This window comes from Scyliorhinus torazame, chromosome 2, assembly GCF_047496885.1.
Source record: "Scyliorhinus torazame isolate Kashiwa2021f chromosome 2, sScyTor2.1, whole genome shotgun sequence".
Taxonomy (NCBI): domain Eukaryota; kingdom Metazoa; phylum Chordata; class Chondrichthyes; order Carcharhiniformes; family Scyliorhinidae; genus Scyliorhinus; species Scyliorhinus torazame.
Genome location: NC_092708.1, coordinates 330,523,399 through 330,538,438, shown reverse-complemented (window position 1 = coordinate 330,538,438; position 15,040 = coordinate 330,523,399). Strand labels below are relative to the sequence as shown.

The following is a 15,040-nucleotide window of genomic DNA, read 5'->3' as shown; positions in this document are numbered from 1 at the left end:
GGAAAGACCGGAGCACTGGGGGGGTCCCCGATAAGAAACAACCATAGGTTTGCCCCGGGGGAATGGATGGGGGATATGGAATGTGGCAAAGAGCAGGTATAACGCAATTGAAAGATCTATTTGTGGATGGGAAGTTTGCGAGTCTGGGAGCGCTGACCGAGAAATATGGGTTGCCCCAAGGGAATGCATTCAGGTACATGCAATTGAGGGCTTTTGCGAGGCAACAGGTGAGGGAATTCCCGCAGCTCCCGACACAAGAGGTGCAGGACAGAGTCATCTCAAAGAAATGGGTGGGGGACGGTAAGGTGTCGGATATATATAGGGAAATGAGAGACGAAGGGGAGACTATGATGGACGAACTAAAAGGGAAATGGGAAGAAGAGCTAGGGGAGGAGATTGAGGAGGGGATGTGGGCAGATGCCCTAAACAGGGTAAACTCGTCGTCCTCGTGCGCCAGGCTAAGCCTGATTCAGTTTAAGGTATTACACAGGGCACATATGACTGGAACACGGCTCAGTAAATTTTTTGGGGTGGAGGATAGGTGTGCGAGGTGCTCGAGAAGCCCAGCGAATCATACCCATATGTTTTGGTCATGCCCGGCACTACAGGGGTTTTGGATGGGGGTGACAAAGGTGCTTTCGAAAGTAGTAGGAGTCCGGGTCGAACCAAGCTGGGGGTTGGCTATATTTGGGGTTGCACAAGAGCCGGGAGTGCAGGAGGCGAAAGAGGCCGATGTTTTGGCCTTTGCGTCCCTAGTAGCCCGGCGCAGAATATTACTAATGTGGAAAGAAGCCAAGCCCCCGGGGGTGGAGACCTGGATAAATGATATGGCGGGGTTCATAAAGTTAGAGCGGATTAAGTTCGTCCTAAGGGGGTCGGCTCAAGGGTTTACTAGGCGGTGGCAACCGTTCGTCGAATATCTTGCGGAAAGATAGATGGGGGAGAACAAAGAAGGCAGCAGCAGCGGCCCAGGACTTTGGGGGGGGGTGGGGGGGGTGGCCTGAGACAAGGCAGTTGCCAATTAGGGCTAGTTTTTATTTTTTGTTATTTAATATTTATTTATTTGTTGTTGTTTTTGTTTAAATTAAAAAAGGTCATTATTATCTGTATTGTTACAATGTTGTGTAAAGGATGCACAATGTACTGTGTTGGTTGACCAAAAATTTTCAATAAAATATTATTTAAAAAAAAAAAAGCCTCCCCACCCCCACTCAACAACTGAATCTAATGCCACAATGCCCCCCCGCCCCCCGCCCCTCCCCGCTCAACAGCTCCGGTATCCTCCAAATTTTCATTCCGGGATCACATGAAGTTTGAGGCATTAAAATGGGATAACGTCAGGGAAAAGCTTGGGAAGCACTGTCTTAGGACATAATAGCAATAATCGTTATTATCATATTATCATAAGTAGGCTTACATTAACACGGCAATGAAGTTACTGTGAAAAGCCCCAGTCGCCACATTACAGCGCCTGTTCGGGTACACAGCGGGAGAATTCAGAATGTCCAAATTACCTAGCATCATATCTTTCGGGACTGGAGAGAGGAAACTTGAACACCCGGAGTAAACCCACGCAGACATGGGGAGAACATGCAGACTCCGCACAGACAGTGACCCAAGCCGGGAATCGAACCTGGGACCCTGGAGCTGTGAAACAACAGTGCTAACAATGTGCTACCAGATGTGTAATAACATGCACAAAATAGTAAAATATAAATTGATGGTACTAAAAGGTTTGAAAAGTTCAAATATTGCATCACTATTAAAAGATAATTACTTAACTATTGCACAATTATGTAATAATTGACAATTGCCACACTTACATAGAACATAGAAAATACAGCACAGAACAGGCCCTTCGGCCCACGATGTTGTGCCGAACCTTTGTCCTAGATTAATCATAGATTATCATTGAATTTACAGTGCAGAAGGAGGCCATTCGGCCCTTTGAGTCTGCACCAGCTATTGGAAAGAGCATCCTACCCAAACTCAACACCTCCACCCAACACCAAGGGCAATTTTGGACACTAAGAGCAATTTATCATGGCCAATCCACCTAACCTGCACATCTTTGGACTGTGGGAGGAAACCGGAGCACCCGGAGGAAACCCACGCAGACACGGGGAGGATGTGCAGACTCCGCACAGACAGTGATCCAAGCCGGAATCGAACCTGGGACCCTGGAGCTGTGAAGCAATTGTGCTATTCACAATGCTACCGTGCTGCCCTTAAGAACAAATAAATCTACGCTATATCATTTTACCGTAATCCATGTACCTATCCAATAGCTGCTTGAAGGTCCCTAATGTTTCCGACTCAACTACTTCCACAGGCAGTGCATTCCATGCCCCCACTACTCTCTGGGTAAAGAACCTACCTCTGATATCCCTCCTATATCTTCCACCTTAAATTTATGTCCCCTTGTAATGGTTTGTTCCACCCGGGGAAAAAGTCTCTGACTGTCTACTCTATCTATTCCCCTGATCATCTTATAAACCTCTATCAAGTCGCCCCTCATCCTTCTCCATTCTAATGAGAAAAGGCCTAGCATCCTCAACCTTTCCTCGTAAGACCTACTCTCCATTCCAGGCAACATCCTGGTAAATCTCCTTTGCACCTTTTCCAAAGCTTCCACATCCTTCCTAAAATGAGGCGACCAGAACTGTACACAGTACTCCAAATGTGGCCTTACCAAAGTTTTGTACAGCTGCATCATCACCTCACTGCTCTTAAATTCAATCCCTCTGTTTTTTTTTTACAAATATATTTTATTCAAGATTTTTTGGCCAAACATATAAGTGCGTAGTGTTTCTTTTAAACAACAATAAAGCAATATAAATAACAGTGGCCAGTTTTAAACAAATAAATAAATAATATATGAACAGAAACAAAAACAAAACTAAATGGCAACTGCCTTGTCAAAAATAGATACTCTCCAAAGATACAATCCAACAGTCCAATATACATTACCTATAACAAATGCCTATACATATACAATAACATCCCTGAGAGTCCGTCCGATTCCTCTCTCCCCCCCCCCCCCCCCCCCCCCCGCCCCCCCGGTTGCCGCTGTTGTCTTCTTCTTTTCCATTCCCTCTATCTTTCTGTGAGGTAGTCGACGAACGGTTGCCACCGCCTGGTGAACCCTTGAGCCGAACCCCTTAATACGAACTTAATCCGTTCTAACTTTATAAACCTTGCCATGTCGTTTATCCAGGTCTCCACACCCGGGAGTGTGGCTTCCTTTCACATGAACAATATCCTGCGCCAGGCTACTAGGGACGCAAAGGCCAAAACATCAGCCTCTCTCGCCTCCTGCACTCCCGGCTCTTCTGCAACCCCAAATATAGCCAACCCCCAGCTTGGTTCGACCTGGACCCCCACCACCTTCGAAAGCACCTTTGCCACCCCCACCCAGAACCCCTGTAGTGCCGGGGTATGACCAGAACATGTGGGTGTGATTCGCTGGGCTTCTCGAGCATCTCGCACACCTATCCTCTACCCCCAAAAATTTACTGAGCCGTGCTCCAGTCATATGCGCCCTGTGTAACACCTTAAATTGTATCAGGCTTAGCCTGGCACACGAGGACGATGAGTTTACCCTGCGTATGGCATCAGCCCACAGCCCCTCCTCAATCTCCTCCCCCAGCTCTTCTTCCCATTTCCCTTTCAGCTCATCTACCATGATCTCCCCCTCGTCCCTCATTTCCCTATATATGTCCGACACCTTACCATCCCCCACCCATGTCTCGGAGATCACTCTATCCTGCACCTCCTGCGTCGGGAGCTGCGGGAATTCCCTCACCTGTTGCCTTGCAAAAGCCCTCAGTTGCATACACCGAAATGCGTTCCCTTGGAGCAACCCATATTTTTCAGTCAGCACTCCCAGACTCGCAAACGTCCCATCTACGAACAGATCTCGCAATTGTGCTACCCCTGCTCTTTGCCATGCTCCAAATCCCCCATCCATTCTCCCCGGAACAAACCCATGGTTATTTCTTATCGGGGACCGCACCGAGGCACCCGTCTTTCCCCTATGTCGTCTCCACTGCCCCCAAATTTTCAATGTAGCCACCACCACCGGGCTTGTGGTGTATTTCTTCGGTGAGAACGGCAACGGTGCCGTCACCATAGCTTGTAGGCTAGTCCCCCTGCAGGACGCCCTCTCCAATCTCTTCCACGCCGCTCCCTCCCCTTCTCCCATCCACTTACACACCATTAAAATATTGGCGGCCCAGTAGTACTCACTTAGGCTCGGTAATGCCAGCACCCCCCTGTCCCTACTACGCTGCAAAAATCCCCTCCTCACTCTCGGGGTCTTCCCGGCCCACACAAAACTCATAATACTCTTCTCGATTCTTTTGAAAAAGCCTTCGTGACCACCACCGGGAGGCACTGAAACACAAAAAGGAATCTCGGGAGGACCACCATTTTAACCGCCTGCACCCTACCTGCCAGTGACAGGGACACCATGTCCAATCTCTTAAAGTTCTCCTCCATCTGTTCCACCAACCGCGTTAAATTAAGCCTATGTAATGTACCCCAATTCTTGGCTATCTGGATCCCCAAGTACCGGAAGTCCCTTGTTACCTTCCTCAACGGTATATCGTCTATTTCTCTGCTCTGCTCCCCTGGATGCACCACAAACAACTCACTTTTCCCCATGATCAATTTATACCCTGAAAAATCCCCAAACTCCCCAAGTATCCGCATTATCTCTGGCATCCCCTCCGCCGGGTCCGCCACATATAGCAACAAATCATCCGCATACAGAGATACCCGGTGTTCTTCTCCTCCCCTGAGTACTCCCCTCCACTTCCTGGAACCCCTCAATGCTATGGCCAGGTGCTCAATCGCCAGTGCAAACAATAACGGGGACAGAGGACATCCCTGCCTCGTCCCTCTATGGAGCCGAAAATAATCAGACCCCCGTCCATTCGTGACCATGCTCGCCATCGGGGCCCTATACAGCAACTGTACCCATCTGATATACCCATCCCCAAAGCGAAATCTCCTCAGCACCTCCCACAAATAATCCCACTCCACTCTATCAAATGTTTTCTCGGTATCCATCGCCACCACTATCTCCGCTTCCCCCTCTGGTGGGGGCATCATCATTACCCCTAGCAGCCTCCGTATATTTGTATTCAGCTGTCTCCCCTTCACAAACCCAGTTTGGTCCTCATGAACCACCCCCGGGACACAATCCTCTATCCTCGTTGCCATTACCTTGGCCAGAATCTTAGCGTCCACATTCAGGAGGGAAATGGGCCTATAGGACCCGCATTGCAGCGGGTCTTTTTCCTTCTTTAGGAGGAGCGATATCGTTGCCTCTGACATAGTCGGGGGCAGCTGCCCCCTTTCCCTCGCCTCATTAAAGGTTCTCATCAGTAGCGGGGCCAGCAAGTCCATATATTTCCTATAGAATTCAACTGGGAATCCGTCTGGTCCAGGGGCCTTCCCCGCCTGCATGCTCCCAATCCCTTTCACTACTTCCTCCGTCTCAATCTGTGCTCCCAGTCCCGCCCTCTCCTGCTCCTCCACCTTAGGAAATTCCAGCTGATCCAGAAAGCACATCATTCTCTCCTTCCCACCCGGGGGCTGAGCTTCATATAATCTTTCATAAAATGCCTTGAACACTCCATTCACTCTCTCCGCTCCCCGCTCCATCTCTCCCTCCTCATCTCTCACCCCCCCTATCTCCCTCGCTGCTCCCCTTTTCCTCAGTTGGTGGGCCAGCAACCTGCTCGCCTTCTCCCCATATTCATACTGTACACCCTGTGCCTTCCTCCATTGTGCCTCTGCATTACCCGTAGTCAACAAGTCAAATTCTACACGTAGCCTTTGCCTTTCCCTGTACAGTCCCTCCTCCGGTGCCTCCGCATATTGTCTGTCCACCCTCAGAAGTTCTTTCAACAACCGCTCCCTTTCCCTACTCTCCTGCTTTCCTTTATGTGCCCTAATAGATATCAGCTCCCCTCTAACCACTGCCTTCAGCGCCTCCCAGACCACTCCCACCTGAACCTCCCCATTATCATTGAGTTCCAAGTACCTTTCAATACACCCCCTCACCCTTAAACACACCCCCATTCAATCACTCTGTTAATGAACGCGAGCACACCATAGGCCTTCTTCACAGCTCTATCCACTTGAGTGGCAACTTTCAAAGATGTATGAACATAGACCCCAAGATCTCTCTGCTCCTCCACATTGCCAAGAACTCTACCGTTAACCCTGTATTCCGCATTCATATTTGTCCTTCCAAAATGGACAAACTCACACCTTTCAGGGTTAAACTCCATCTGCCACTTCTCAGCCCAGCTCTGCATCCTATCTATGTCTCTTTGCTGCCGACAACAGCCCTCCTTACTATCCACAACTCCACCAATCTTCGTATCGTCTGCAAATTTACTGACCCACCCTTCAACTCCCTCATCCAAGTCATTAATGAAAATCACAAACAGCAGAGAACCCAGAACTGAACCCTGCGGTACACCACTGGTAACTGGGATCCAAGCTGAATCTTTGCCATCCATCACCACTCTCTGACTTCTATCGGTTAGCCAGTTCGTTATCCAACTGGCCAAATTTCCCACTATCCCATGCCTCCTTACTTTCTGCAGAAGCCGATCATGGGGAACCTTATCAAATGCCTTACTAAAATCCATGTACACGACATCCACTGCTTTACCTTCATCCACATGCTTGGTCATCTCCTCAAAGAATTCAATAAGACTTGTAAGACAAGACCTACCCCTCACAAATCCGTGCTGACTATCCCTAATCAAGCAGTGTCTTTCCAGATGCTCAGAAATCCTATCCTTCAGTACCCTTTCCATTACTTTGCCTACCACCGAAGTAAGACTAACTGGCCTGTAATTCCCAGGGTTATCCCTAGTCCCTTTTTTGAACAGGGGCAAATTTGCCACTCTCCAATCCCCTGGTACCACCCCTGTTGACAGTGAGGACGAAAAGATCATTGCCAACGGCTCTGCAATTTCATCTCTTGCTTCCCATAGAATCCTTGGATATATCCCGTCAGGCCCGGGGGACTTGTCTATCCTCAAGTTTTTCAAAATGCCCAACACATCCTCCTTCCTAACAAGTATTTCCTTGAGCTTACCAATCTGTTTCACACTGTCCTCTCCAACAATATCGCCCCTCTCATTTGTAAATACAGAAGAAAAGTACTCGTTCAAGACCTCTCCTATCTCTTCAGACTCAATACACAATCTCCCGCTACTGTCCTTGATCGGACCTACCCTCGCTCTAGTCATTCTCATATTTCTCACATATGTGTAAAAGGCCTTGGGGTTTTCCTTGATCCTACCCGCCAAAGATTGTTCATGCCCTCTCTTAGCTCTCCTAATCCCTTTCTTCAGTTCCCTCCTGGCTATCTTGTATCCCTCCAATGCCCTGTCTGAACCTTGTTTCCTCAGCCTTACGTAAGTCTCCTTTTTCCTCTTAACAAGACATTCAACCACTCTTGTCAACCATGGTTCCCTCACTCGACCATCTCTTCCCTGCCTGACAGGGACATACATATCAAGGACATGTAGTACCTGTTCCTTGAAAAAGTTCCACATTTCACTTGTGTCCTTCCCTGCCAGCCTATGTTCCCAACTTATGCACTTCAATTCTTGTCTGACAACATAGTATTTACCCTTCCCCCAATTGTAAACCTTGCCCTGTTGCACGCACCTATCCCTCTCCATTACTAAAGTAAAAGTCACAGAATTGTGGTCACTATCTCCAAAATGCTCCCCCACTAACAAATCTATCACTTGCCCTGGTTCATTACCAAGTACTAAATCCAATATTGCCCCTCCTCTGGTGGGACAATCTACATACTGTGTTAGAAAAGCCTCCTGGACACACTGCACAAACACCACCCCATCCAAGCTATTTGATCTAAAGAGTTTCCACTCAATATTTGGGAAGTTAAAGTCACCCATGACTACTACCCTGCGACTTCTGCACCTTTCCAAAATCTGTTTCCCAATCTGTTCCTCCACATCTCTGCTACTATTGGGGGGCCTATAGAAAAATCCTAACAAGGTGACTGCTCCTTTCCTATTTCTGACTTCAACCCATACTACCTCAGTAGGGTGATACTCCTCAAACTGCCTTTCTGCAGCTGTTATACTATCTCTAAACAATGCCACCCCCCCCCCCCCCCACGCCTCTTTTACCAGCCTCCCTAATCTTATTGAAACATCTATAACCAGGGACCTCCAACAACCATTTCTGCCCCTCTTCTATCCACGTTTCCGTGATGGCCACCACATCGTAGTCCCAAGTACCGATCCATGCCTTAAGTTCACCCACCTTATTCCTGATGCTTCTTGCGTTGAAGTATACACACTTCAGCCCATCTCCGTGCCTGCAAGTACTCTCCTTTGTCAGTGTTCCCTTCTCCACTGCCTCATTACACACTTTGGCGCCCTGAATATCGGCTACCTTAGTTGCTGGACTACAAATCCGGTTCCCATTCCCCTGCCAAATTAGTTTAAACCCACCCGAAGAGTACTAGAAAACCTCCCTCCCAGGATATTGGTGCCCCTCTGGTTCAGATGCAACCCGTCCTGATTGTACAGGTCCCACCTTCCCCAGAATGCGCTCCAATTATCCAAATACCTGAAGCCCTCCCTCCTACACCATTCCTGCAGCCACGTGTTCAGCTGCACTCTCTCCATATTCCTAGCCTCGCTATCACGTGGCACCGGCAACAAACCAGAGATGACAACTCTGTCTGTCCTGGCTTTTAACTTCCAGCCTAACTCCCTAAACTTGTTTATTACCTCCACACCCCTTTTCCTACCTAGGTCGTTGGTACCTATGTGCACCACGATTTCTGGCTGCTCCCCCTCCCCCTTAAGGATCCTGAAGGCACGATCCGAGACATCCCTGGCCCTGGCACCCGGGAGGCAACATACCTTCCGGGAGTCTCGCTCGCGACCACAGAATCTCCTATCTATTCCCCTAACCATTGAATCTCCTACAACTATTGCTTTTCTATTCTTCCCCCCTTCCCTTCTGAGCCCCAGAGCCAGACTCAGTGCCAGAGACCTGGCCGCTAGGGCCTTCCCCCGGTAGGTCACCCCCCCCCCAACAGCATCCAAAACGGTATACTTGTTTTGAAGGGGAACGGCCACGAGGGATCCCTGCACTGTCTGCCTGTTTGTTTTTTTCCCCGACTGTAACCCAGCTATTCTTGTCCTGTACCTTGGGTGTGGTTACCTCCCTGTAACTCTTCTCAATCACCCCCTCTGCCTCCCGGATGATCCGAAGTTCATCCAGCTTCAGCTCCAGTTCCCTAACACGGTCTTTGAGGAGCTGAAGTTGGGTGCACTTCCCGCAGGTAGAGTCAGCGGGGACACCGGTGGTATCCCTCACCACCCACATCCTACAGGAGGAGCATGCAACTGGCCTAACCTCCATCCCCTCTTACCCGACAGAATATAGCTGCCCTGTGGACTAACTAGATCGCCGCCCTCCGACTCTGCTCCTCCCAGTCAGCTACACTTTCTGTAAACTCCTGGCTCTCTTCTTGCTCTTTGCGGAAATGTCAGAAACAAAATGAAAGGAGCACCTTACTCCCTCCTCACCTAACTCCGTCGGTCACCAAACTCTTACTATAGCACTCAAATGCACCAAATTCAGCACTCAGTATCCCTCAGTCACCAAACTTTCACTATAGCACTCAAATGCACCAAATTCAGCACTCAGTGCAAACAAAGTCTGCACTGACGGGGATCACTTTTATACTGTGAATCTAGCCTCTGAAAACTGGCCTAATCCAATTAACTAATTAACAAGCTCCAGCTGCAAGTGCCTACAAGTAGAAGCTTTGTTTAAAGCTGATTGAAAATTCACCTTCTTCTAAACCAAACAGCAACTTTTAAGTTAATTAACTAAATAAAAGAAAGACTAAACTTTAGATAAAAATGAAGCCTTATACTCCCTCGGTCACCTTAACCAGCTTAGCTGCTTTTGGTACCCAGTTACAATTCTGTTGCATGCAAACACACAACAAATATATCAAGTTTGCCGAGTATCAACCCATGTTGAGGAAAGTTCTAGAAGAACAATTCTACAAATAGGTTTCTGACTTCATCTCTACTCCTAAATTTGACATTACAAAAACGTAAAGCTCATCTGCCTGTCTTTTTTAAAAAAAAATCAATATTTATTAAGCCAAAGATTATCAACCTGTGGACCAAACAATTATTGTAGTCCAAAAGGTACTGCTGTGAACACAGACACAAATGGCACAAATCAATTTGAGCACACAATATTAACATGCATCTTCTTCTCACCAATTTTTTCATCTTTCATAGAATTTACAGTGCAGAAGGAGGCCATTCGGCCCATCGAGTCTGCACCGGCTCTTGGAAAGAGCACCCTACCCAAGGTCAACACCTCCACCCTATCCCCATAACCCAGTAACCCCACCCACCACTAAGGGAAATTTTGGACACTAAGGGCAATTTATCATGGCCAATCCACCTAACCTGCACGTCTTTGGACTGTGGGAGGAAACCGGAGCACCCGGAGGAAACCCACGTACACACGGGGAGGATGTGCAGACTCCACACAGACAGTGACCCAAGCCGAAATCGAACCTGGGACCCTGGAGCTGTGAAGCAATTGGGCTATCCACAATGCTACCGTGCTGCTTTCCTCGAAGCACTGATTTTTGCAAGGCCGGAGTTTCATGTACATCAGGTGGCCTTTGCCATTATGTCTGTTATTGTGCGAGTCTGAAATGAAAGTTGAGGCTGACCATTTTATCATGGGGACATCAGAGCCAAGCCTGTCACTGTCCTCAACAGACACCAGAACACACAACCCGCTTCCAGAGAGACATACGACCTTGATCAGAAGGAGGAACACTGGACAATTTTTCTCCCCTTAATCCAGAGCGCAGAAGTCAATCTGAACACTCCTACATCCACCTCAGTAGAGGTCTTTGATTGGACCGATGTCACTGCAGATCATTTATTACAGGCTAAACTCGTTGAGCCAGAGGGAACTTGAAGAATCGTTACTCTTGTAAAATTGTTACAAGCACAAACTGCACAACACTAAAGTCAAATTAATCGGTGTTGCTTTGCATGGGATTCAAATAACAATCAACCATTGAAAAATCAAATGAATTCCCATTCCAAAGGAATACCCATCTTTCCCCTTTAAAAGAAAAGTTATACATCAGTGGTTTCCCAGATGTTCCCATAGTTCTCAAACCACTAGAACGAACACACAGCCTCACCTCGCCAGACAGCAGTGAGAATTTGAGCATAAATGATCCACAATGTTAAGGGCAGCAGGATGAATTATGAACTATTTACATGCAGTATTTCACCCTCATGATTTTAACATATAGCTTTGAATGCCACATTTTAAAGGCTTAATTTTCTTCAGCTAAAATTTTCAGTTAAATTTAGACACCGTATAAAGACTTCACACTGTGCATAACATTAAAGTACTTTTATTTTAACATTTTGTTGGTACAATTCAGTCACCTCGCACAAAATATTGCTAAGCGTGACTCAGTGATGCAGTGGCAAGCAGTAGGCGTTTGGCAGTCTGACTCCCCCGGATTACACACTTAGGGCAGGAACCTCAGCCAGCCTCTCACTGACTACAGCTTGACAAAGAAGCAAGCCAACGACAGGAAATAAGTGATAGCTTCAGCCACGTAGGAAGCTGCATTTGAGTGGGCTGCACTTTAGCTTGGGACAGGCCAATCACCAGCCAACCTTCTCATTAGGACTATTTTACCATTAAAGGAGAGTTACAAGCTGAAAGACTTTGCTGTCTATATCAGTAAGTGAAACAGCTGCCTATTATGACTCATCTACAAGTATCATTATGTTAGTCACCAAGTTACAAATTCTTCTGTGGCTGTTTAAATAAAAAAGTTTAAACTAGATTCAATGACTGATGCAGCACATATTTTGTAGAATACGCTGGTTTAGCACAGGGCTAAATAGCTGGCTTTGAAAGCAGACCAAGGCAGGCCAGCAGCACGGTCCAATTCCCGTACCAGCCTCCCCGAACAGGTGCCGGAATGTGGCGACTAGGGGCTTTTCACAGTAACTTCATTTGAAGCCTACTTGTGACAATAAGCGATTTTCATTTCATTTCAATACGCAAACAATATTTTCATATTTCTTTGGCCATTCAAAGAGACGATTATGTCAAAAAGCCACTTCCAAAAGGGATACTTTGCTAGTGTTTTCTTGTTAACTGTATTGCACAGAATTACGATACAGACACACCTTTGGTCTAACTGTTCTTTGTCGATGTTCAACCTTCATGAATGGTAGTTTTAATCCTAGGTGGATGTTCTCATATCCCTTTTCTTCCCACCTGTACTTCAACCAACTAAATAACCTAATCATAAAAGTTGACATTAATCTCTGATCCAATCACCAATTCCATAGTTTCATAACCCTTTATGTAAAAACCCGTTCTCCTGCTTTTTGTTCTGAATCTCTTACATCTAATCTTACATCTACGACCCTTCGTTCTAGAACTTTCAACCACTGGAGACAGTCTATCGACCGTGTCATTTTCACTGCACTCCCAATACCTCTGCTATTGTTTAATGATGCCCCTTCTTTCTCTTAAACAGGTAAATAAATAAACATCTCCTTCAGTAATATACCATTTGCAATAATACTTCCCAAAGATTGGGGGTGTCAACAAAGTTGAAACCACAGATGAAAAATGCATAGCGCTGAAACAGAAAAAGGTCGGAGTATACAATTGAGTAGTGTTATAAGATTCTAATGTGGGTTTTTTTACCCCAAGATGTTTCAACGTTCATCTCCAAAGAATTGCTGATAAAATTCTTGAACTTGAATATCAGTTTAATAGTGAAACCCTGATCCCTACCCCACACATCACTCAGCGAGAATTCAGGGAACAAGATAACTAAATTGTCACAGTGCAACTTAATTACTGAGAATTTAAATGCTAGATAGCTGGCAAAATGAAAAGGAAGTGTAAACTCGAAGATTTCTAAGACTTATTTTTCATCTGGTTTGTCATTCAAACACACCTTTTTGAAAATACACACAATAGGTGCATCGCTCATCAGTTTTATTTTTTAATCTTAGTTCATCAAATCATGTCTTGTCTGAAAGAATGCAGATCCATAGTATTTAGCATTTTATGAGAATTCCTTGTGTCAGACCTGCAGGAGCAGATTCATTCAGAATCTGATGAACCAAAGTTTGACGCACACGAGTAGAAATCATTTACTCCTCCAGTCCTTTCTAACTCAACGCCCAGTACATTTGTAGAAAAAAAGGTTCATTCAATGCACATTTCATTTGATACTGTATTCAATTATACTTTTTAGATCAGATAGATCAAATGTTTAACTATAACATTTGAAATTAAAGTTCTATGGCCGCTGAAAGTTCCTCACTTCACCACGGCAGGATCATATCAACCCCCGGTGCTTTGTCGCTCTTTAGCTTAACCAATTCTTTTTCTTCCTGTTGCATATAATAACATCACCAACCTCGCTCTCAACCACTTCAGGATTCATGGCCTCGCCGACATGCTTCTCTGTTAAAAACTGGCGTGAAGTATTTATTAAATACCTGCACCAGTTTTTAATAATCATTTACACAGAGACAATACCCTCCTCTCAGGAATCCCATATCAGCTAGCAATTCTCTTTCTACTGATAAACATATGTCAGTCTGGTTCTTTTGATGTTTCTTGAACATTTTGCTCATAATCCCTCTTAGGTTTTCATATCCCACTCTTGATCACGTATTTGCTCATGTTCTCCTTTAGGTTTTTAATTACTATTCTTTCATCCCCATAAACCCTTTTTTCAATTATAATTTTGTGTTCTAAGTTTCTATGGATATTTTCCCCTTACAGTCAGATCTTAAAGCTCATCATATTGTAGTCACTATTCTAAAGATGTTAACCTACATTTATCTCCTTGATCGATTTCTTTATTCATAAACTAATCTAGCAGTGCCACACACCCTTGTAGGCCTAAGAGAAAGATTTTTATGGAAGGAGTTATGTATACATTCTGTACACAGATAGCAAGATGAGGCAAAAGAAAAGGTGCATGTGACAGATGTCAGGAGGATATTACAATTAAAAATCAGTTTCAATATAGAGCATTCAAAGGGGAAATCAAAAACACAAATAAGAGAAGCAAAGAGAGTATGAGAAGAGACTGGCAGCCAACATGAAAGGGAATTCAAAAGTCTTCTATATATACACACATAAGTAGTAGAATGGTTTTAAAAGGAGGAGTAGGACCAATTAGGGACCTAAAAGGGGATTTACTCACGGAGGCAGAGGTCACGGCTGAGCTATTAAATGAGTACTTTGCATCTATCTTTACCAAGTAAGATTATGCTGCCCAACTCTTGGCGAAACAGTTGATTGTTATGACACCTGACAAGATAAAAGTTCATAAAGAGGTATTAGATTGGCTCGTGATACATAAAGTTGATTAGTCATGAGGACATGCATCCAATGTTACGGAGGAAGCAAGGGTGGAAATTGTAGAGGCAATGGCCATAATTTTCTAAACCTCCTTAGATACTAGTGGTGGTGCCCGAAGCCTGGAGAATTGCCAACATTGCGTCACTGTTCAAAGAAGGGTGTAAGGATAAGCACCGCAAACACAGGCAGGTCGGTTCAACCAGAGTGGTGGGGAAGCTTTTAACAATGATAATTCAGGACAAAAGTACAGTCACCTGGGCAAATTATTTAAGAGAAACTAATTTGTTTGAGTTTTTTGATGAAGGAACAGACAGAGTCAGTCAATGAGGTTAATGTGGTATACAGGACTTCCAAAAGGCATTTGCTAAAGTGCCACTCAACAGATTTGTAAGTGTATACAAAATTGGTTGAGTGACAGGAAACAGTAGTTCTAAATTGTTATTTTCCAGACTGGGGTACAGCTCCTCGGTGTTAGGACCACTGCTCTTCCTGTGATACATTAATGACCTAGACCTTTGTGTACAGGGCACAATTGCAAAATTTGTGG

The 15,040-nt window shown here is 45.6% G+C and overlaps 1 protein-coding gene across 3 annotated transcripts in view; it reads right to left on the bottom strand.

The window, feature by feature from the left end:
* The window catches only part of LOC140401751 (SERTA domain-containing protein 2-like), a 147,801-nt gene that overhangs the window by 47,902 nt on the left and 84,859 nt on the right, over positions 1 to 15,040 (bottom strand). Inside the window, exon 2 of one of the 3 annotated variants that reach the window (XM_072489817.1) lies at positions 14,336 to 14,442. The exons of the other annotated variants lie outside the window; for them this stretch is intronic. The gene's annotated coding sequence lies outside the window, so the exon portion shown is untranslated. The remainder of the gene's footprint in view (positions 1 to 14,335; positions 14,443 to 15,040) is intronic. 3 annotated transcript variants of the gene reach the window in all.